Source organism: Cheilinus undulatus, linkage group 20, assembly GCF_018320785.1.
Source record: "Cheilinus undulatus linkage group 20, ASM1832078v1, whole genome shotgun sequence".
NCBI lineage: Eukaryota > Metazoa > Chordata > Actinopteri > Labriformes > Labridae > Cheilinus > Cheilinus undulatus.
Genome location: NC_054884.1, coordinates 5,430,445 through 5,452,441, shown reverse-complemented (window position 1 = coordinate 5,452,441; position 21,997 = coordinate 5,430,445).

The window sequence follows — 21,997 nt, the reverse complement described above, 5'->3', positions numbered from 1 at the left end:
TTAATTTAAGATTAATAAGCAGGCAAACCACTCTGACTGCATCCAGTGGTTCATGGGTAAAAAGTTAATGCCTTAAATGTGTCCCTTTAGCAGTCAGCATCTATTTAAATTAGCCTGAAGTGACCAAAACAAGGCCGATGTAGGAGAGTAGCAACTGCAAGTTATCAGCCAATATTTAAGCCTGATAGTGAGTACCTTTACATGCATTAAGAAAAAGGCTCATTATTGTACAAGTCCCACTGAAACTGGACTTTTAAAATGAAATCGTACCAGTCAGAATGAGATACCTGCATAAAGAGCCCAGACTGGTTTACTCGTGCAGCTGTTTTAGACTTGGTGCATGTCATCTTCATAACAGCTGCGTGATGACTCGCTTTTTATTTCAGCATGCACATTAAAAAGTCAGGGCTTTCAGATTGCAAGTGCAACTGAGAATCTAGAGAATACTTGGCTCGCCTACTGTTACAGTGGGTCACATGTGCACTTTGGCCAACATAGACAGGAAAATGATTAATACTGACCCATAATTGCCTTGTTTAATTAATTTATTTCTATTGCCAGAGTGTGTGTCCATGTAGGGGGAATATTTAAAGCTGGGTGAACACTGAATTTTAACCGATTTAACCACTAATTCTTAGGCTGAATCCCAATTCTCCCCTTAACCCTCAATCTTAACCCTCAGTCTCAAAATGCACTTTCCCACAAAGTGTGAGGGCTGTCCCAATTCTCCCGAGAGTTGAGTTGAGGGGCGAGTTTAAGGGCTTTATCTCCCTCAATTTTGAGATGTTCCTGGAGCCCCCTTGGTATTGATGGTTATCACTCAAAGAAAGATGGCGGTGAATGCGGGGAAGAAATCGAGCTACAAATGTAAATTTCTTTGTAAATAGAGATCTAAAAAGTACAACAACCACTCAAATATCATAGTTTAATGTTGTTTTATGGATTATTTGCCTTTTGATAGCTTAACATTTATTTTTACGATTGTAAGCCGGTAACTGTGTCTTCTCGTTCTTCTTCTTCATCGACAGACTACACAGTTTTGGCACATTACTGCCCTCTACAGTCTGAAATCCTAGCTGCTGTTAAGGGGTGTCCCATTTCTAAGTCACGAGATGACCCTTACACTTGGTTTTGAGGGGTGAGTTAAGACTGAGGGTTGAGCTTGAGGGTAAGATTGAGGGTTAAGGGGAGAATTGGGATTCAGCCTTATTGGTCTCCCTTGGGAGTCGCACTGACTTTCAGTCAGATCATGCCTCATCTGTCATGCAGTGTTAATTTTGACAGCAATTTTTAATTCTAGTCTTAGTCTTCTAGTTTTAGTCATTTCTACCCTTTTCGCTTTAGTCTAGTTTTAGTCCAAAAATGTATTTTCTTGCCCAAATCTGGTACCAAATCATGGTAGTGTGTTCTCTGCACTCCGCCAAACCTGGGGTCCCTGCTTTCTACAGCTGAGAGGCAGAAGAGATACAGATGCAGTGTTTTTTGTCAGATTGACATAGTGGAGAAATATCATGGATTTTTAATGTCCAATGAAAACCTAAATTACATTTTAGTCTCATTTTGGTTATCTTGACAAAAACTAATCTCACTTTTAGTCAGTTTTAGTCATCACAGATCTATCTTTGGCTAGTTTTTGTCATGGTAAAAAGGCTGTCAACGAACATTTTTAGACAAAGTTTTTGTCATTGACACTGTTGTTGTGCTCTGTACAGGGAGTTACAACAGCCAACCACAACCCAACTATCCCTTTGTGAACAGTGGGACAGCATTTTAAATCATGGTAACAGCAGGAAAGGCTTTCTCATGCCCCCAACCCCCGCTATAGTAAAGGAAATAAAAAAGCAGTAAATATTCCTACCCGTTGGCCTCCAGCTGACACAGATGGAGATGCTGTTTGTGTGTCCAATCATGCGCGATGGTCTTGATTTAGTTCAGTGATTCATCAGTGATTTAGTTGCACAGCACATGCAGCCGCGACAGTCGTAGAGTTGGCTTGAAATCGCACAGTGTATGTCCGCCTTTACAGGCAAGATAAGAGCTATCCAGTTTCACTCCAAGTTTTTGCAATTTAAAGTAGAATTTTGCATTTCAATTGGAAAAACTCCCCTCAGTTTGGACAGACAAGTATTACACTAGAATTAATGCATTAATCACAATGCAACTAATGTCCATCATTGGTGCATTCATTGTTTTTTAAATGGCATTGATAAAATGCTACCTTATCCATTTCAGCCCACTTTGGTTAAATCACTACAATGTCTCCCTGCAGCCTCAGTAATTTAAAATGAGTCCACTACTGCTCCATGATGACTTATTTCCCTTTGCAATTCAATGGTTAAGGTCATGTCACAATCTCCGATCCATCTAAAGTTCCTTATTTCTTTCAAAATAAAAGCAGGTCTGTATCCAAACAAGAAGTCAATTTCCCTTAGTTTAAAACAGAACAAGAATCTTTAATGAAACAAGAACAGTTTTAAGTGCAAAACAGTGGAATTTTCAAAAGCAACCCAGAAAATAAGACGGATCCATTACGATTTGCTTGAGGCGTTCTGTGATTGATTGGGAGTTTGCAGAATTTAACTGGATGACAGCCCTGGTCTATTCTGATTTGCAGGCTCACTTTGACTATGAAATAAATCAGGTGACTTGTAGGGAGATGCATCACATACATAAGACTTATGAGGGGCTGTGACAGCCAATGAGTTGCAACTAGGGACCCGTTATAAAAGTCAAAATGAAGATGGCGTACTGCAGCCGTCATGCAGCCAATATGCACCCAGTCTGAAATGTGAATCACGTGTGAATCAAACTGGACCAGGCCATCTGCAAATGCTCCACAGTCACCACTCTGGGCTTGACCCTGAGGTCGATGAGCATAAATGTGAAGCTTTGCACAAGTCTAATTGACATCTTCCTTCAGATATCAACATGAGCTAGTATTCTTGATCTGTGGTGTTTCCTTTATTTTGTCCACTTCCTGTAGAACTGGTGTGAAGCACGTAAAGATGATTGTTCTCCTCCTCCTCCTTGTATTTCTCTCCTATATGTCAGTAAGGATTCAAGTTATGTGGTTTTTCAGTAAACAGTGAAGTCATGTGAAAGAAAATGTTAAAACCGCGGTGTAGTTTGGTTGTGGACAGAGTCACTGACTGTTCTCTGGATGGACTTCTCCAAGCTTCTTCAAAGACTACACAGACGTGTGGGTGCATCTGGTGGAGTGACTTTCTAAAAAAGCCTGTCCACCTGGTAATCTGGGATTAAACCAGTCAGAAGATTAAACAAACTGGGACTTTATGGAAAAAAAACCTACTGAGAAACAACTAACGATGTCAATCTAAGCAGAGATCCAGGTATCCTCAGATCTCTGCTGCTCATTCTGAACTTTTCTGTTCTTCCTGCTGTTGGTTCAACGATTCTGTCCTGTTTACACGTACTGTAAATGCTGTCCATTCATTAGCAGTTGGAGAGATTAAAAAAAAGGGTGCAAAGCAGCTTTCATTATAGCTCTGGTATTCTCTGTGGCTGAGTACTGTAACCCCGAGAAGACCATTCTGTTCAAGCTAGCATGTCCTTCTCTGCCTTTAGTCCCTCCATCCTTTCCCCCCTCCTGAGCCTAACCTCCCCCTAACACCCTTTAGGTAAACACCTGCTCCACAGTGCACATACTATACAAACAATCCTTGAGCTTCCTACCAAAACCTGTATGGGTCTTCTGCAAAAGTTTCCCTATATTTCAGTATAATGTGAATACCTCAGATGCAAGCCCTTAAGCAGCTATTATCCTCTGAAACCTCCTGGCAAACAGACCTCGCCACCCCTACTCCTCTCCTCTTTCCCCTACAACCACACCTACCTCCCCTGGCCCCCGATCTTCACCTCAAAGGCCACAGTATACTTTCAGCAGAAGTACAAGCAAATCCACTTAGACTGAAGAACAAACTTTTTAGGGATCTCTTAAAATCTCCCAGTCGGATAATACCCCAGTAACAACTCTGTGGTACGGTATAGGGTTAGGCTAACAGAGCTATTTTAGCTACGCTGGCTGCATTGACATGTTTCATGGAGGACAAGCTCTTTTCCCATTTGCAGGCTGGTTACTTGGCTTCATTGAATGTTTCATAATCAGGTTTTGCAGGTCAAGTTTTCAACTTTTAACTTTGGTGTCCAAACCATTACTTTAACTCTTGCCCTAACTCTACACGGAAGTTTATTCTGATTTTATTTCTAAAGTTTACCATGTATTTACGTCCTGACATATACGCCATCTCAGATGAACAACCTGTGAGCACAGCCATCAGAATGAACGGGGTTCAGAGACACTGTCTAACTTTGGTCAGAACTGGTCATCAGGATTGAGTAGTATTCATTTTTAGTACTGTCATACCCCACCCAATTTACCGTGGTATATGTTATTACTGCCAGGTGTTTAACAGCACATTATACAAGCACTTGTTGGCATGCACATGCAAGCAGAATGTCCTCCCGTACGAGCCAAAAGTAATATGAGACATAATAATCACCTATTATGTAGGATCTGTGAATGTTAAATGATGTTCTGCAAGCTTTTAAACAGATAGAGATTGGACTTAAATATTATTTCTGCCTAGCAACAGTGCTCTGTCTTTTAGAAGAAGTTTATGAAAAGTTATAGACTACTTCACTGCCTAAAATAACTTCATCATTTTAACATAGTTTGAACATTTTAAAAATCTTTTGATGGTTTTATTTGTACCTGGCATTGCTGCTGCAGAACAAAGCATCTTGATTATTTCTCGTCACTGTTCTCAAACCAGAATGAAGGATTAGGTTATGTTGTTTAGGATTACAATACAGCCAGCGGTTCAAGTTTAATCGTTGACTTTAAAGCAGACCATACCCCGATGCCATGCAGCGCTTGCGCCAGTGCAATGCCATGCAATGGTGCACAAGTTTCTATTCGCCAGTATGTATTAGCACGTTCGCGCCCCCCAAATCGCCCCGACATCATTGGCAGGAGTTCTGTCATTTTTAAAGCATCTTCACACACAGACAGTGGTGCTGCTAGTGTGAATGAACAAATATTCTCACATTTATTACAGGCGTGCACTCATTATGCAGCATCGTCTTCATGATGCTAATTAAAGCTAACCATGGCTATTTTGTATGGTAAATGGACTTGAGCTTGTATAGCATGTTTTTAGTCGTCTGACTACTAAAAGCAGCCATTCACACCCTTTTGCTCCATCCACTCCACATTCACACTCTGATGGCAGAGGTTGCCAGTGAGAATTGTCCATCAGTGTTAGCTAATCCCATTCAAACACATCCATACACATTTACACGGCACGGAGCAAATTTGGCAAGTGTCTCGCCAAAAGATACATCAGTACATCAGTATGTGACTGGAGGAGATGGGGATCAAACCCACAACCTTCTGACTGCAGGAAAACAGCCTTGCCTACTGGCCACAGTCGCCCTGGAATATATTACTGTATTATCACCCTTTCCTACAGTTCATAGGTCACTGGTGCAACGCTCACTTAAATGATAGATTTAAAAACGAACATCAATTCAAAAAAACATCTTACTGCATTCAGTTGATTCCTAAATCAAAGAGAGGGGCCTGGCTGCCAACCACAGCTCTCAGACACCCCCTCCTGCAGACCACTACTGTGAGACGCCTCCTCTGTCAGGATGGAAATACATGCTAAAACTTTCAAAATGAAACTGGGTTAGGCTGCAGTTATGGTTAGGCTAAGTGTTAGGACACCTAAAGTTAAAAGTTGAAAACCTGACCCGCAAACCTGATTACAAACAGATTAATAAAGCCAGTCTGTTTACAGGAAAAACCTTGTCCTTCATGAAAAGTCCCTGCAGTCTTCAACCAGACTAACTTGAAGTCAAAGAATTGATTCACAATGCTAACACAGAGGTAAAGACGTGTTTTGAAATGCAACATTATGAGAAAGTTGTTTTTCAAACACACATTTTGTTGATTTGGAGTTACCATTTGCTCAGATAAGTTGTTTTAGGCCTTTTTTCTGAGGGGACACACATCTGTTACTCTGGGTGTTTATGCTGCAGTTGTAGAAAAACAGTCAAGTTAACACATTCAAAGACAGACTGGCAGCTGTTTTTATTTCTGACATCTGGAAAAAGTAGTTAAAGAGTTTCCAAAAGAACTAACTCTCAGTTCTAAACACTGTAATGTCAAAAGTTACTTTAAAAGTGATGCTGCCCAACACAGCTATCTAAAAGCCTGATAAGGACTCACACTACATAAACAACTCAATATTCACAGCAGTAAAAATATACACCATTGTTATTGGAGCTCCCATCCAGGGGGGACTGCACTGTCCCCTCTGGTTCTAAATATAAATGATTGTATATCATCCTATAAAAATGTTTAATGTGCTGAAAAATTGTGCTTTTCTTCAGGTGGGTTAACTTTTGCCGTGAGTATACCGTTGCCTCTCCACACCCCCGTCACCCCCCCGCCCCCACAGCCTCCTAGTCCTATGCAGATCCCCAAAGCACAAAGGTTTGAATGGTGACTAGAAAGTAAACCAGAAAGAAAAAGATGACTTTCCTTCCATTCTGTTTCTATTTGTCTGTCTGTTTCTCTGTTTGAGGCTTCAATGTGCTTTTGTATTTCTTCTGTACAGATCCTCCCTTTCTCTCTGTAAACAGCAGAACCTTGTATTACTGTATATTAGAAGAACAAAAAGACTCTTCATGTGTGGCTGTGGCTTTACTTGACCTGTGCAATCCAAACCTTTTCTGTTCAGCACCTGTACCTACCGCCTTTGGTTGGTTTTCTTTCTTTGTTTTTTTGGTTCTTTTCCTGTTTTTTTTCTGTATGCTCCCAATGTGCTTCAAAGAAACAATACTATTTATTACAGATATTGGTACATTATTATCACAGTTATTATTACAGTTATTAATACCATGATTAATATTAATAAACATTTCTTTCCTCAGTAAGTTCCCTGTTAATGCAGTTAAGGTAATTTCACGCATCATCTGCAGAAATAAATCTATTCATGCACACATTACAGAGTGACTGAAGTCAATCATGTCTTTTTCTTAAAGATAGATGTCTGAACATTTCCATTCAATCTTTGTAAACCCTTATCTCAAACACAGCAAAGATTACATTGCAATTGCTCTTATCATTCATCAGCAACAGTTAGAAAAGAGAAGTAATAGCACATAGGGAGAAAAGCAGTTAAAAGTAGACTTCCTGGCTCCCTCCTAAAGTATTCTGGGATCACTTGCTGTGTGAAGGCCTCTTTTAACACCGCCATCTTTGGTTGTGTAAAGTTCGTCCATTAAACTGAACTCTTGATGGACCGTGGTTTTTGTTTTAAAGAGTTTGGTTTCAAAACAGGAAGTAAGCAGCAGAGAGGAGAAGCCCATATGCTCAATGATGTTTTGTGCCCTCAACTTTGCCTGGAAGGCATGTCCCACTCCCCAACTATCTGAACAGCTGAACTCATGAGCTCAACCCCTCATCCAATCACCAGACACCATTGTATCAAGCGGGCGAGCTTGCTGCTTCCCCAGACAGCTATGCTCTCCTTGTGTAGCGGTCTTTTACGTAACATCCGGTGTTTCCACTGCAGCAGTAAATATTTAGCATATTGTCATGGTGGCTGCAGCGACAAGACATAGACCACTGATCATCAACTGGCAGCCCAGGGGCCATATCAGGTCCCCCCAAAGCTTCCTGTCTGGCCTCTGAAAGATCATTTAATTCAGAAAAGATGTTGTGGTTTAAAGAGTATCCTTTGGCTTTAAATGTCTGCAGCTGTTAAATCCATCCCACAAACAATGAATATTGAAAAAGTTTGAGAATGACTTAACATTTGATCTGTTTTTACTAAAATTTACTGTCATAATTAGTAGATATTTAAAATCAGGGTTAAGGTTTGCAGAAGTGCTGCAAAAATGGCCGGGTAAAGTGGTGAAAAGAGGTTCAAATGTGGCAAAAATTGGTTAAAGAGGGAAAAATGGGCAAACAGTGTCATAAATTGGTTACAAATTACAAAAATAGTTCAAAAAACAATGAAAATGGATTATAAAGTGGAAAAAATATAAGAAAAGTGGCAAGAATTGATAAAAGAGTGGCTGAAAGGGGATAAATTTTGTGGGAAAGGTGGTTGAAATGGGTTAAAGAATGGCAAAAATTTGGTTAAGGAAAAAAAGGGGCAAAAACTATCAAAAATTGGTTAAAAGTGGCAAAAAAACAGCAAAAATAGCCTGGTGAAAAGGGGTTCAAGAGAGGCACACAAGGGAAATAACTGGCAGGAAAGTTGTAAAAGGGGGTTAAAGAGTGGCAAAAATGGTTAAATGTTGCAACTATTGTTAAAAAATGTAATGAAAAAGTGGCAATGGATAAGACTGGCACAAAGTGTATAAAACATGCAGGAAAAGTGGTTTTAAAGGGTTAAAGAATGGCTAAAATTGGGTTAAAGAGGCCAAAAGGGGGTTAAAATGAGTTAATGCTGGTGCTAAATCATGATTGTGGAGGGCCCATTCTCTGGGATTTTTAGGGGCCCCGCCAGTTCTGCTGTCAGGCCTGTCTCCTTGTGGCCTGCCACATAATAGATACTGTAATAGGGATCGATCTCACTGGTAATGACTAAACATATCCTGCATTTTGAAAGAAAACACTTACACTAATAAAATAATTTGTTAGCCAGACCAAAATATTTATTTGATTTTTGTGTACTTGAAAGTCCGGCCCCCAGAGTTTCTGTTGAGACTAAATCTGGCCTTTGTGCAAATGTACTTGATGACCCTGACACAGACCATGACAACTATGAAAATTCAAGAATTTCTCCTGAATTGAAATGTGGGCAGAAATATGTGTCGTTTCTGCACATAGAACCGCTGCTTAGTAATATCTAATATATGACAGACTGATAGTACCGTGTTTGTCCCTGTGCCATCCATGGCGTAGAGAGGGAAAAGACGATTTTTCTTCTTCTGTTATTTATTGGCGGTTGGGAAAAATGATTTTTACAAACAGAGAGATGCCATCTACTCACGTGATCAAAACAAAGATGCTGATTGGTCTAAACAGCTTGCAATGACTCGATTGCTCTTCCTTGTCAGCTAGATGTGCACAAAGCAATCTGAAACTGAATCTGACGATTTGAATCTGTAGAGAGAATATCAGGACTTTAATTTTTGACGAGGAAGTTTAAAGTTTATTTTGATTACATTTGAGACTTACAGATTCGGTTTCAAATAGTGTATTTTAGATTCAGCTTAGATGATACAAAATCAAATTATCTGATTGAATATTAAATTTTTTCAATAATTTAAGTCGAGCAACTCAAATACAAATAAGAAATTTAAATTCAGTTCCTGCTGTCACATATTCCACCCCATATTAAAAGCTAATTTATATATTTGAGGTAAATTAAGTACTCAAATGAAATAAAAAGGCTTAAGTTTAGTCATTTATTTTATTAATTGGAACATTTGAAGGCAAAATAATCTACATAGTAAACATTTAATTTAAATATATTTCTTTGTTTGTTCTCTGACTGTTAAATAAGTGTCTGAGAGGATGAATATTCTCAGATTCTATTCAATAAATCAATGGAATGTAATGTTCTGTTTATAAAAATGTACTGTAATAAACTAAATGATTTAAATTTCATTAATTAATCATAAAACCAAACCAGTAATTAAACCAATAATCACAGCAACAGTTTGTTAATTACTGTTTTATTTGTGTTTGTCTCCCAGCATGCTCTTTGATAAACAGATAAATAGCTCCTTCTAGTGGTTTCTGAGCTCTTTTTCTGGGTTTCTCATCTAGTTCCTGTTATGAGCCCACATCAGCTTCAGCATAATCACAGATATTTCACATTTTCACCCCAGCTGAGCACCTTTCATTTTTCCCCGTCTCCTTTATGTGTGAGTTTTGAAGATTCACGTTACATGGACTCCTACTGACCAAACACACGCAGAGTAAGCTGACGGTCTGTCAGTGTGTGAGGATGAAGACTCTCCTCTGCTCACACAGCTGCTGGAGAAGAGCGAGTCGTCGGCTTCTGTCTTAAAGTCTTGCGTCTTTAAATGGTAGATGTGGAGTCAGCAGAAAGGATGCGGGGAGATTAACCATGGAGGTAAGGACATTTTTCATTAGAAAAGAAACCTTTCATGCTGTTTTATTGTCAGCGTCGATGGAGCCTTCTGTCAAACTGATGCTGAAGTGGTTTAAAAAGCTCCAACTAGTTAGATCTATGAGGTTAGAGCTGCTACCTCACAGCACAGGAGGAGTTTGCATGTTCTTCCTGTGCATGTCTGGTTTCTCTCCAGGTACTCCAGCCTCCCTCCACAATACAAGAAAAAAAACGCTTGTTAGGTTAATAAATTAACTGTAGGTGTGAGTTTGTTACTGGTTGCAACAAACTGGTGACCAGTCCAGGGTAATGGGTTCAGCCTTTGATGACCCCCCTAAGGATAAGTAAGGTAGATAATACAGTAGGTTCTCTGCAGATGGCGTAACAGCAGAGGACTCCCCATGAGGGCAAGAACTGATCTGAAAGTGTTCGATATGTGAAAATGTAAACATCATTAAGTATTAACCCTTAGAGCTCACTCTCCTTCGTAAATTGCTTGGTAACTTTCGAACCGTAAGTCATAGGCACTAACTTGTTTTTTTCCTGTGAAAGCTCTGTGTTGTGCCTTTCTAAATATCTTCTTCATGCATTCGTAGCTCTTACAGAACATTTTCTAGTGAGCCCAGAACTGGGCTGACTTCCCAGGGTCTCTGAGGACAGCGTTGTCCTTTACAACAAGTGACACAGTTTAGAAAAACGTTAATAACTTTTAAACCATAAGGCATAGACACTTATTCTTTTTTCCTCTGAAAGCTGACCATTTTGCCATTTGTTTGTTACCCCGGATGTCTCTGTAGCCCTTAAGGACGGCATTCTAGCGAGCCCAGAACTTCAGTGACTTTTCGGGGTCTTTAAAGATCAAATTGTCACGTTAGATCCCATAATAAGAGTCTTTTGTCCATTTTTAATCCATTTTCGATCACTTACTTTGGCTTTCTTCGGTGGGTAGCTCCATATTTGTTGAGGGCAATGTTTATATGCAATGCATTGTGGGAGTGGTAGTCTCTACTGCTTAAAGGAACTGCACAAATGAATCTAACTGCAAAAAAGCACATGGACTTTTTTGTATATATGTAGATATTTTGAAAACTGTTAGTCACAGAATGTTTGAGATGGGAGAACAAGTCTGCAAAGAAAAGGGTTTAGTCACTGATGTTTTCTGTGTGTAATCAATAAAAATCTGTTTCAAATTCTGATTTTTTTTTTGTTTGTTTGTTTTGTCTTTAGTGTCCTATAACTTTTTCAGAATTCAAGTGACATAACTGTAGTAGATCTATTCTTAAAGCCCAGGTTGTCCTGAAAAAAAGGATGTATAGAGCTTGACTGTGCACCACAGGGTTGATGTTTTACAAGCTTTTTAAGAAAAAGTCCAGACAAGACATGATGGTGAAAAAAAGCTGTGAGCTCTAAGGGTTAAGCACATTTTTATGTTCAGAAAGTAGTGAATTCAGGTTTTTGAAAAAAATATTATTTAAATACCTCACTGAGAAATGGCAGCAGTCAGGAATTACAAAGCCTTTGCCTAAAACCTGGTGCATGATCGTTTTCCACAAAGTCATCGTTGTCATGGTTTAGCATGGTCATGGTTTAGCATGGTCATGGTTTAGTCCATCTGACCTCCAGCCTCTCTCACTGTGACAGGAACCTGGCTCTTTAAAGAGATCCAGATCATTTATCTCTGCTCAGTAGAGCTAGCTCCCAAACAGCTCTTCATTTGGTTCCAGTTTGGCTTTTTAAATGTAGATTAAATAACAGCAAAGGATGGAGGAAAGGAAACTGGCACTCAAACAGGAGCTAGCAGCAAACATAGAAGAACCGTTTAGTAGAACAGGTTTATTTGTGAATGGCTCCTCAGCTCTCAGTCTCTCACCCCACAAGGTTTATGCAGTTAATAGTTCATCAATGTTTAAATCAAAAGCATGTTTGTGACAAAACAAGGATATTTTTACATGTCAAAGGGGCTCAGCTAGCCCCTTAGCTCAGTGCAAGACTGCTCTAGACTCTTGTCTCCCTTCATCTGGCTAGACAACGCTAGGGGCCTGCAGGACCCAGTTATGTGATACCGATCACCACCACGCCAGGTAAATCATCAAACTGTGGTAAAAATCTTTTTTTCTTTTGTTGTAAAGTGTAGGGATAATACTCAGGGTACGTCGAAATTTTCTGATGATAACTGCAGCATACAGGTCCATTTAGAGCTGGGAAGTACTAACTTCTCTGTTTCTATTCATTCCTTTTGGCTGTCCCCCAGCAGACATTCAGGATCATGTGATTGTGGACAACCTATAGCTGGATGGAAGTTAGGGATGTGTGGTTCATGACTGATACAGTAATAAGAGCCATCTCTGTGACTCAAATACCCAGTTTAGAGCTGGTTACCTTTTCTTTACATTTTATATTTATCAATGCAGTGTTCATTTTTTAGCATTATTTCAACCTTAGTTTCAGTCTTTAAATGAAATAAATTTGAGTTTTAGTCACATTTTAGTCATTTCTACCCTTTCTAGTTTTAGTCTAGTTTTAGTCCATAAAAAGTTCTCACATTTTTATTTATTTTCTTGCCTAAATCTGGTACCAAATCATGGTAGTGTGTTCTCTGCACTCTGCTAAACCTGGGGTCCCTGCTTCCTACAGCTGAGAGGCAGAATAGATACAGATGCATTGTTTTTGACAGATTTACCCACAGTGGAGAAGTATCATGGGTTGTGAGTGTCCAACAAAAACTACATTACATTTTAGTCTAGTTTTAGTCATCTTGACTAAAACTAGACTCACTTTTTGTGAGTTTTAGTCATCACAGATCTATTTTTGTTAGTTTTAGTCTAGTTTTTGTCATGGAAAAAAGGCTGTTGACAAAAATTTTGAGTCATAGTTTTACACTGATTCAATAGTCAGGTCAGGTATGGGAGCATATGCCGGATCAGCGCTTTGCTGCGTCAGCTGTTGCCCTGTACTGCTCTGACCTCCAGGCCTACGCCCCATCTCTCCAGGTATTATCCCAGCTCATCCCACCGTTCGGTCCAACCCACCAGAAATACCAAGGACCGGGGCGTAGGTGGCCTAGTGGTTAAAGGCGCGCCCCATGTACGCAGACGGCCCAGCCTGAGGCCCTTAACACATGTCCCCCCCCCCCCCCCGTCACTGTTTCTGACTCTACCCACTATCCTCATCTATCAAATAAAGGCAAAAAAATTCCCCCAAATAAATCTTAAAAAAAAAAGACATACCAAGGACCCAAAGACTTTGACTTTCATCAGCATGCTTAGATATCTGCTAAAGCTATTCAATCGTAGAATTGACTCTCTGACTTCTAGCTCTATGCTCCCTCAACCCCCCCCCCCCCCTTCTTCTTCCTGACCCTGCAGTGATTCATGGCTGGAAATGAAACTGAAACTGAGTCCTTAAGATTTCAAACTGACCAATACAGAGCCGTGTCATGGTTTTCTAAACCATCAGTGTGCAAAAAAACATTTATTTGCACAGTCACAAAGTGTGCAAACTTTTTTGATGAGCAAAAAAGACAGCACCCTCATCTGTTTGCTGAGGTTAGAACAAGGAAGAGATCCACACTGGAGTCAGCGGAGGAAAGAGTGGCAGGGGCTGATACTGTTATTTTAACCTTTACAGCCAGGTCCAGACATTAATCATCACTAGAAAACGTTCATGACCATGTTGAGTGGACCAAAAGAAAAATCACCGCCCTAACACAAACATCAGGATCTAAAAAAGTTCCTGATGTTGTCATGCCAGATTTCACTTTTATTGAAGGGTCCACGTCTGCCTTTTGGGTGTCATTATTTCATATCTGATGCTGATTCTTCTCCTCTAGGGATTGGCCGTTTGGGCTTCAACAGTCAGTACAACTTTTGCTTCCCTCCAGAGCGTCTCTGCCACCACAAATATTTGTGGAGCTTAAATCCCATCTGCATGATGACAGCTGATTAAACCATGATGAAGGCTGACTATCTCTCTGTCTTTTTTAGCCTTAATTTAATGATCTGATCAGAGGTACAGCTGATGTACAGCACAGTCTGTAACGGGGTTCATCAGCCCAAATTTGGCCACAAACACACAATTAATACCATCAATGCTACCAGTCTGGCTCTCAGCCTCACCAAGCACACCATCAATGCCAGTCCCAGAAAGAGAGGGGGAGAAGGGGGAGTCAGGGAGAGAGGGATGATGGGACACTAATAGTCATTTGTCTTCCATCTCCTTAGGGACACAAGACGGAGTGCTGTTGTCCGTCTCCACCACATCATTTACCTAAACAAAACAAATGCCTCATCGATCCCCCGTCCCACCTCACATTCCCCCAGTTCCCTTTCCACCACAGTAACCAGGAAACACACTCACGCACAGGAAGACAAAAAACAGTCCTGCACACCTCACAGCATTGATCCTCTTCTGCTGCACTTTGTCATCACCTCCCATTGTGTACTAAACAATCTCCTCTGTCGCCACCCTCCCAGACAATAGATTTTGCTGTTTTAGCAGCTTTCTGTGTCCTAAGTGGGGCTTAGGTGGTCTCACTTTACAGAAGACGGAGACCGGGATCACTGAGGCCATCACAGAGGTGCTGATTGGAGGTGGCTGTTCAGTAAATGGACCTCTACTGCAGTGAAGGAGGGGATGCTCCTGAAATGTTTACAGGCATTTTCAAAGTGCTGATGCAAGCACAACAATGCAGACATGCACTCATGAGTGTAAGAAGTAGACTTAGTTCAGAATAATAACAAATATTCGCCGATGCTAACACAGATCATCTAAGAGGGGATCAGCTGATCTCTATTCAGTCACATTTAGCAATCGGTCAGTCTACTTAGCTTTGTAGTGCACTTGGACTTCCTGCAGGAGGCAGCATTACCTGATAAAAGGACGGAAAATCTGATATTAAGACCTGGCACTAAATCCAGTACTTTTTAGGACCTTTATCAAGACACATTGGAGACACAGTTATGTGCCTGTTTTAAAATAAAAGATCTGACAACATAGTCAAGAGAGTGCAGATTATTTTTATTATTGTAGTATGCAAATAAAGTGCTAGGATTCACAGACTTTGCCAGTATTACACAAGGTAAGAGCTTCACTGCAATGCAGCCTTTTTTTTTTTTTTTTTTTTTGCAAAATCCTGTTAAAACATCATCAGCCCTAGCCTCAACTCTAACACCTTCTCCTTCAAACTCTCCTCAGAAAACTTGCATTTACCTTTCATTTACATGCACGCATCACTCAATCACACGTGAACTTGCTAGCTAGCGATACAGCAAGATTTCTTTAAAGGATGCACTGATAGATCAGCGGGCCAGAGGATCAACTAGCAGACTGACGGCAGACCTGAGTTCCATCAGAAACTTGAAGGACAGTCTGTCTGCAGACTGTACATCTCTGACGGCCACTCTTACAGACCGTTCATCTGAGACACCGTCTATTTCAGAACGTAAATGCACGCTAGGATACCAAAGGTTACAGGACGGTGAGAGTGGCCATCAGAAGGGCCATCATGAAGGGTCTGCAGCCAAAACAGCTACATAAGTAGGATACAGCTTATAGTCTTGCATTTGAGAGCTGTCAATACTTTTTAAAACCTTTAATTTTTGCAAAATTGATTAAGCAACTTTTAAGATCTTGCAGATGTCTTAAAGCATTGGTCCCCAATGCAATGAGGGACTTCAAGCTGAATTCACCCAAATCTGAGCCGGCTCACTGGGCTTCTCTGAGAAGTCAGAAATGAATCAAGCATAACATTCAACCACTAAAACTCATTTTTCTGTTCAGGAATGCAAGTAAATAACTATAGTTTGACATATTAATCAAGAAATATTAATGTGCTTTACTATTTTTTCAGTTTTTTTATAAATCAGTAAATGTGAAAATTCATGGATAACAATAATAATTATATTTTAGCATTAAAAATATAATTTGGGTTAAAGAGCTTCTACATATTGGTGTATTAACCATTGCAGAAACATAAAAATGATTTTAGTAATTACCAGTGCTGTTAATTTAGGCCAGCTGTGGCATAAACCTTACTTTGGTTAGGGTTAGGGTGGTCTAATAAATCTGTTAAGCACTGTATATGTACATACATTTGTTTTTTTTTTAAGAATCATGATTATCATGTACTTTATTAAGGACAAGCTAAAAAATCTGTTTTTAAAGCAAAACAGTTACCATTTATAAGGGGGATGAGATTATAAATTTGTTTATTTACAAGACAAAAACCTCTGAATTTCAGAGTTTATAAAGTCTTAAATCTTGACAATAGTAACTCAAAAATGTTAAATTTTAAAAATACTCCCTTTACAATAGTGTGAGGCCAAAACTTTTCAGAAAAACAAACTGAAAATAGTGTTTGGATTTTTTTAACTTAACAATCTCAAAAACATTAAGTTTAGTTTCACTTAAATTTACAACTTTTATAGTAAAAAATGTGTAATTTTTCTTGTAAATGGACGACTTTTTAAACTTGAGAATTTAGAGGTTTTTCTTAAAATTAACAAATCCTCTTTGTTTTCAAGAGTGGCTCTTATACATTCGTAATAATGGACAGTTTATGCTAGGGCTGACAGCCTCACGTCGATTGGTCGATTAATTGGTCGATGACCTCATGTCCGACCAAATCGCACGTGCTACTTTAATCGGAGGAATCAATTTTTTGCAGGGGTGAGAAGGGAGATGTCATGTGTTTTTATTTTTCAGTTATCTAGTGTTACAAAATATAATTTACAAAAAAAAAAACTAAGAATATAACTATTCAAATATAATTTACTGTATTTAAGGGTAATTAATTACAGGTTAATTACACAGAAAGTCAAAACAACGTCACTAGGACCCTTCCACCTGAAGCACGTTTTTACTCCGTTTCCTGTTAATTGACAACATCACAAAGTCAGCAGTGTGGCAACATTTTGTTAAAAAGGATTATTATTTAATTACAACATAAGGTGGTAATACTGCAAAAATTGTAAGATTTTTAAGTTCATTTTGAATTTTAATTACCACCTAAATGCACTGACCACATTGCCAGTGATAATTTTTTTTTTTTTTTTTTTTTTGGGCCGTCCTACAACCAATTGGTTAATTGATGATCTGGTGTGATTTTAGTCGACCAAGTTTTTCTTTGGTTGATTACAGCCCTAGTTTATACATTGATTTTTGTCAAGAACAAGTGTTCGTGGGCCGATTAAAACAATTAAAACTGATTTGATTTTTTCCAAGTGGGTCCTGGGGGGCTCAGCTTTTCTTAGACCCGAGCAGTGGGGGCAGGTACTGTACCAAAACTAGCAGCAGATTCAAGCAGCCAAACATGATGCCAGTCCTGCATAGAAACAGCGTCACACTACCAGTGTGGACCAAAATATGACAGCCTCCTGGTGAGTTTTATAAGCTTGAATTAACTCCAAATGCAGATATCCAGTGAGTTTTAGTCTAATATACATATGAGATACAAATATCTATCCAATCATGCAGGGTTTGTTTGAACACATCACGGTTGCATTTGAGTGTGCATTCTCACCAGAGCTGTTTGGTCCGCTTTAAACAAGCTCTGGTCCTTTTTCCCAGATAGTCTGCTTTGTTTAGAGTGGTGTGAAAGCTCAAACGAACTCTGGTGCGGACCAAACAAGCAGACTCTGGTCCGCTTGACAACAGGGGGTTGGTCTAGGTCCGCTTCCAAACCAACCCTGGTGTGGTTCAGACCAACTTGTGAACCAAAGGCAGGAAGTGGCATAAAGTGTAATGATATATGGATTTATATGTGATTTAATACACTCAAATACATCGGTACCTCGTTTGGAGTCTGTGTTGCCATAGCAGCACGTCATAGTCAGTGCCTGTAAAGAATGACACGTGGACAGCTCACAGCCTCGCTGGCTGCTCGTAATGTCCCGATGTAAAAACAGAACCCCAAGACAGCGTGAATTTGTTCTTTCATCATAGTTTATGTGGAAGAAAAGACCAGCGGAAGGAGATGGGCTTCCTGTTTCCTCTTCTTCTATGCCTTCTTTTCTTCTTGTTTGCCTTTTGTTTGTGACGACAGCATCCCTAACGGGCAGAGGTTGTAGGTGTTCAGACGGTTTCATCCGTTTGGCCAAGAGCAATATGAATGCAAAGCAACCCAAAGGAAAGTGTAACATTGTTGCAATCTCCGTTCCAAAACAGACCGATTCCCTCGGACTATTGGGTGTGAAAACGACCTGATTTACCTCATCTAACAGTAATTCTAACAACCAGACCTTATAGACCTCAAAATGTAGCATTAGGTAAAACCGCACTGGTACACATCAGGTTTGTGCCTTTCAAAGTAAAAGCCTGGCATTGCATTTCCCTAGAGAAACTCTCTTTGTTTGAGCAGAATACTTTTATTCTGAAATTCTCCAGGCTCAGTACGGCTATACAGTGAAGCAGGTCACTTGTGGAGAGATTTATTTTGGTAAAAGCAGAGAGATGCAGCCAACAGGAAGCACAAATGTGCCTGGTATGAAAGGCATGATGGTACGAGCCTGAGTGGACACACACAGCAGCACTTTTATTATGCACTCCTGATGAAGGCAACACTGCTGAAAACGGATTGAAAGTCACACTTCTGAGGGATTTTAACAGAGGGTCATTGCAGGAATATTATCACTATCATATCATTTTTGAACAGGGCTAAAACACAAGTGAGCAGAGCAGCTCTGGAACGACTCAACCATCACCCAGTTCATAATAGTGCAAACACAAAGGCTTTCAACAGCTGACGATGGAAGGATTTAACCATTTCTTTCAAACTAAATGATGACTTTAATTAAATAAGTCGACACAAACCAAAGCACCAAGAATATCCTGAGATAGACATTTTTGCTTGATTCGAGCTGATTAACTGATCAACTCATTAATTGGTTGATAAATTATGAAATGGTGCGGCTTAAGCTTTAAAACTATCTGAGTAAAACAGTTAGGCAGCATGACATGCTTCCTCTATGGTCCTTAATGATTTGACACACATGAGAGAGCCGTGGCACGAGAAAAGCTGAAGCCGCAAACCGCACGCACAGAGAAAAAAGTGTCAGACAATAGTCCCCCACAGGACAGTCTATTAGAGCTAATACCCGCCATCCTTTGTGTATTGTTCTGCTCCTGATGATTACACAGAGAACATCCCATGTTACAACACACTGCCTATCATCTCATATCACATAACCCATGTAAGAGATGAGGATGTGGATGGGTGGCTGAGGGGGGAGGGACCGGCAAAGCATTAATACTACTCAGTGGTGCGGTAAATTAATTTTGGATTGCTTCTCTGGGTTTGAACAAAATTGTTTTGTTGAGGGGAAAAAAGAGATTAAGGTTTTTAATTATACAGGGTAATTCATTCCACAAAATAAATCCCCACTAAAACGGTCTCTTCAGAGGCAGAGGAGATGTGTCAGCCATCGTGGTGTCGTTATTAAGGCATGCCACATGAACACGCACACAGACAGTCCACCATCAGTCATGTTCGCCGCATCGCAACGCTTTGTCTAAACCGGATTTACCCCAAAACCTGGTTAGGAGTGAAGTAGGAAGAAGTCTGCAGGAATATGAAGGACAGCAAAATAAACCATTTGAGATCTGAAGTGATTAGAACATCCTTAGGCTCAGCTAGAAGCCTTCTGATGATGTCATTATTACCCATAAGCCTGTGCACTTGGTGGGGCACCGATTTCAGAGGTTTTCCAGATTAAAAAAAGACATTTGTGTAAGGGAGACCAAGAACTAAAACAGTGATTCTCAATGCGGGGGTCGGAGGCCCATTGCAAGCATCTCCAGATGCTAAGAATATATTTTTTAAATCACACGCTTGCCACTTTGCACCAATTTTGCCAAATTTTAAACAATTTTCATCACTTTTTGCTTATTTTAACACATTTTTGCCACTTAAAACTAATTTTCCACCACTTTTTCTGCCTAGATTGCCTTTTCTAAACCAATTCTTGCCCGTTGTGCCCATTTTTGCCAGTTTCATCCAATTTTTCTTCCCATTTCACCACATTTTCCACCCATCTTTGCCACTTTAAACACGTTTTGGCCACTTTATAATCCCCTTTTACCACTGTTTATGCCCGCTTTTGCCACTTTCACCCATCGTTGCCATTTTGTGCTTACTTTTTGACATTTTTTTCTTATTTTTGTCAGTTTAACTCATTTCTGCTACTTTCAAAACCCAATTTCACCGCCTTTTCCTCCAGTTTTGGCCATTTTTAACCAATTGTAATTGTGATTAACTTAATTCTTTTTAATCAGTTGACAGCACTATTTTTTTTTTACCTCAGCCAACAAGGTTTTGTTTGTTCGTTTGTTTGTTAGCAACATAACTCAAAACTTGAGGACGGACTTTGATGAAATTTTCAGGAAATGTCAGAAATGGCATAAGGAAGAACTGATTAGATTTTGGGAGTGATCCAGATCACCGTCTGCATACAGGAATTTTTTTAATGATTTTGTGCTATTGGGAGATAGGGCTAATGGCAGAGGTCTGCGCTGTAACCACTTTACACCAGGAGATGGCGGACATGAGTAACTTATTCAAAGTTTTGGACTTTATAGACTTTATAGGACACACACCCGGTCGAGGAGATGAGTCAGAGCGTAACAGAGAGAAAGACAGCGAACTGTAGCAAGAATACTCACAATGCTGGAAGGAATAGAGGAATATTCACCCTCTGCCATGACTTCCAGTCGTCCGGTGAGACCATGGGTGCTTCTGCCATGACAGGCCACATGTAGCGAAGCCAATGTTTTGCCTCACTGTGTCTCCACCCCACCGGGGAGGGGGTAATCGGCAAATTAGATTTTGGGAGTCATCCGGATCACTGTCTGGATCCAGGAATGTTTTAAAGGATTCTTCCCTATTGGGAGATGGGGCTAATGGCGGAGGTCTGCACTCTCTAAGTGCTTTTCTAGCTTTATATCTTGTAATTAATTTTGGCAAGTTATGCTACTTTATTCATGACAATGTGCAGTTTTCATTAGTACCTCTGAATAATATGTTATAATGCAATACGTTTTAATAACTTGCACAAAATTAAGTTACTCACCACTTGAGTAGTCTGTTAATAAGGTACTCCTACTCAAGTACTTATTTTTATGAGTACTTTTTCTTCTACTTGAGTAATTATTACTTCACTTGAGTACTGTAACTGTGTACTCATCCACCACTGGTTATGTCTCTCTGTAATGCTTTTGTTCAGGTGTCAATCCAAAGAAACCCTCAAATGTAAAAAAAAAAAAAAAAAAAAAAAAGTCCCTCAAAAAAAACGCAACAATTGAATAATCCAGCCACAAAAATCAAAAGCAATGTTTTGCAAAACACAAAAATATAAATAATAATTTAAAGGCAAATAACCCACTGGTCCTGGGAATGTTCCTCAGAGTTCAGCCCTGGATGTTTTTCTGTGTTGGCTCAAATATTCACAGCCCTCCCTCTCACCACTGTCGATGTTCTTGCATGGAGGAGGCTAAAGAGCAATCTTCTGTCTTCTCCCTAGGAGACAACGTCCTTGCAGAGCTCTGCTGTTTTCTTCCTGGTGGACCAGCAAAAATGCCTTCGAACATTTACAGTGTGCATGGGGTTTCTGAGGGATTGGTATAACTTTGCTTTACTTATACTAAAACACCTGTTGTCAACAGTCTCTGCTCCCACGTCTGACTGGTTCTGGTCTTCTAGCCTCATTTCCACGTCTGCCGTTCCAGTTTGGGCCGTTCTTTATCTTCGACTTGTCCCTCTGATGCGTTCAGTCGTCATTCGTCCCTCCTCTCACCTGTTTGTCGCAGATGGAAGCTTCTCCTCAGTACAAAACCCATGAAAGGACGTCTGGAATTTGCATCAAACTCAACATGAAGAGCTTGGT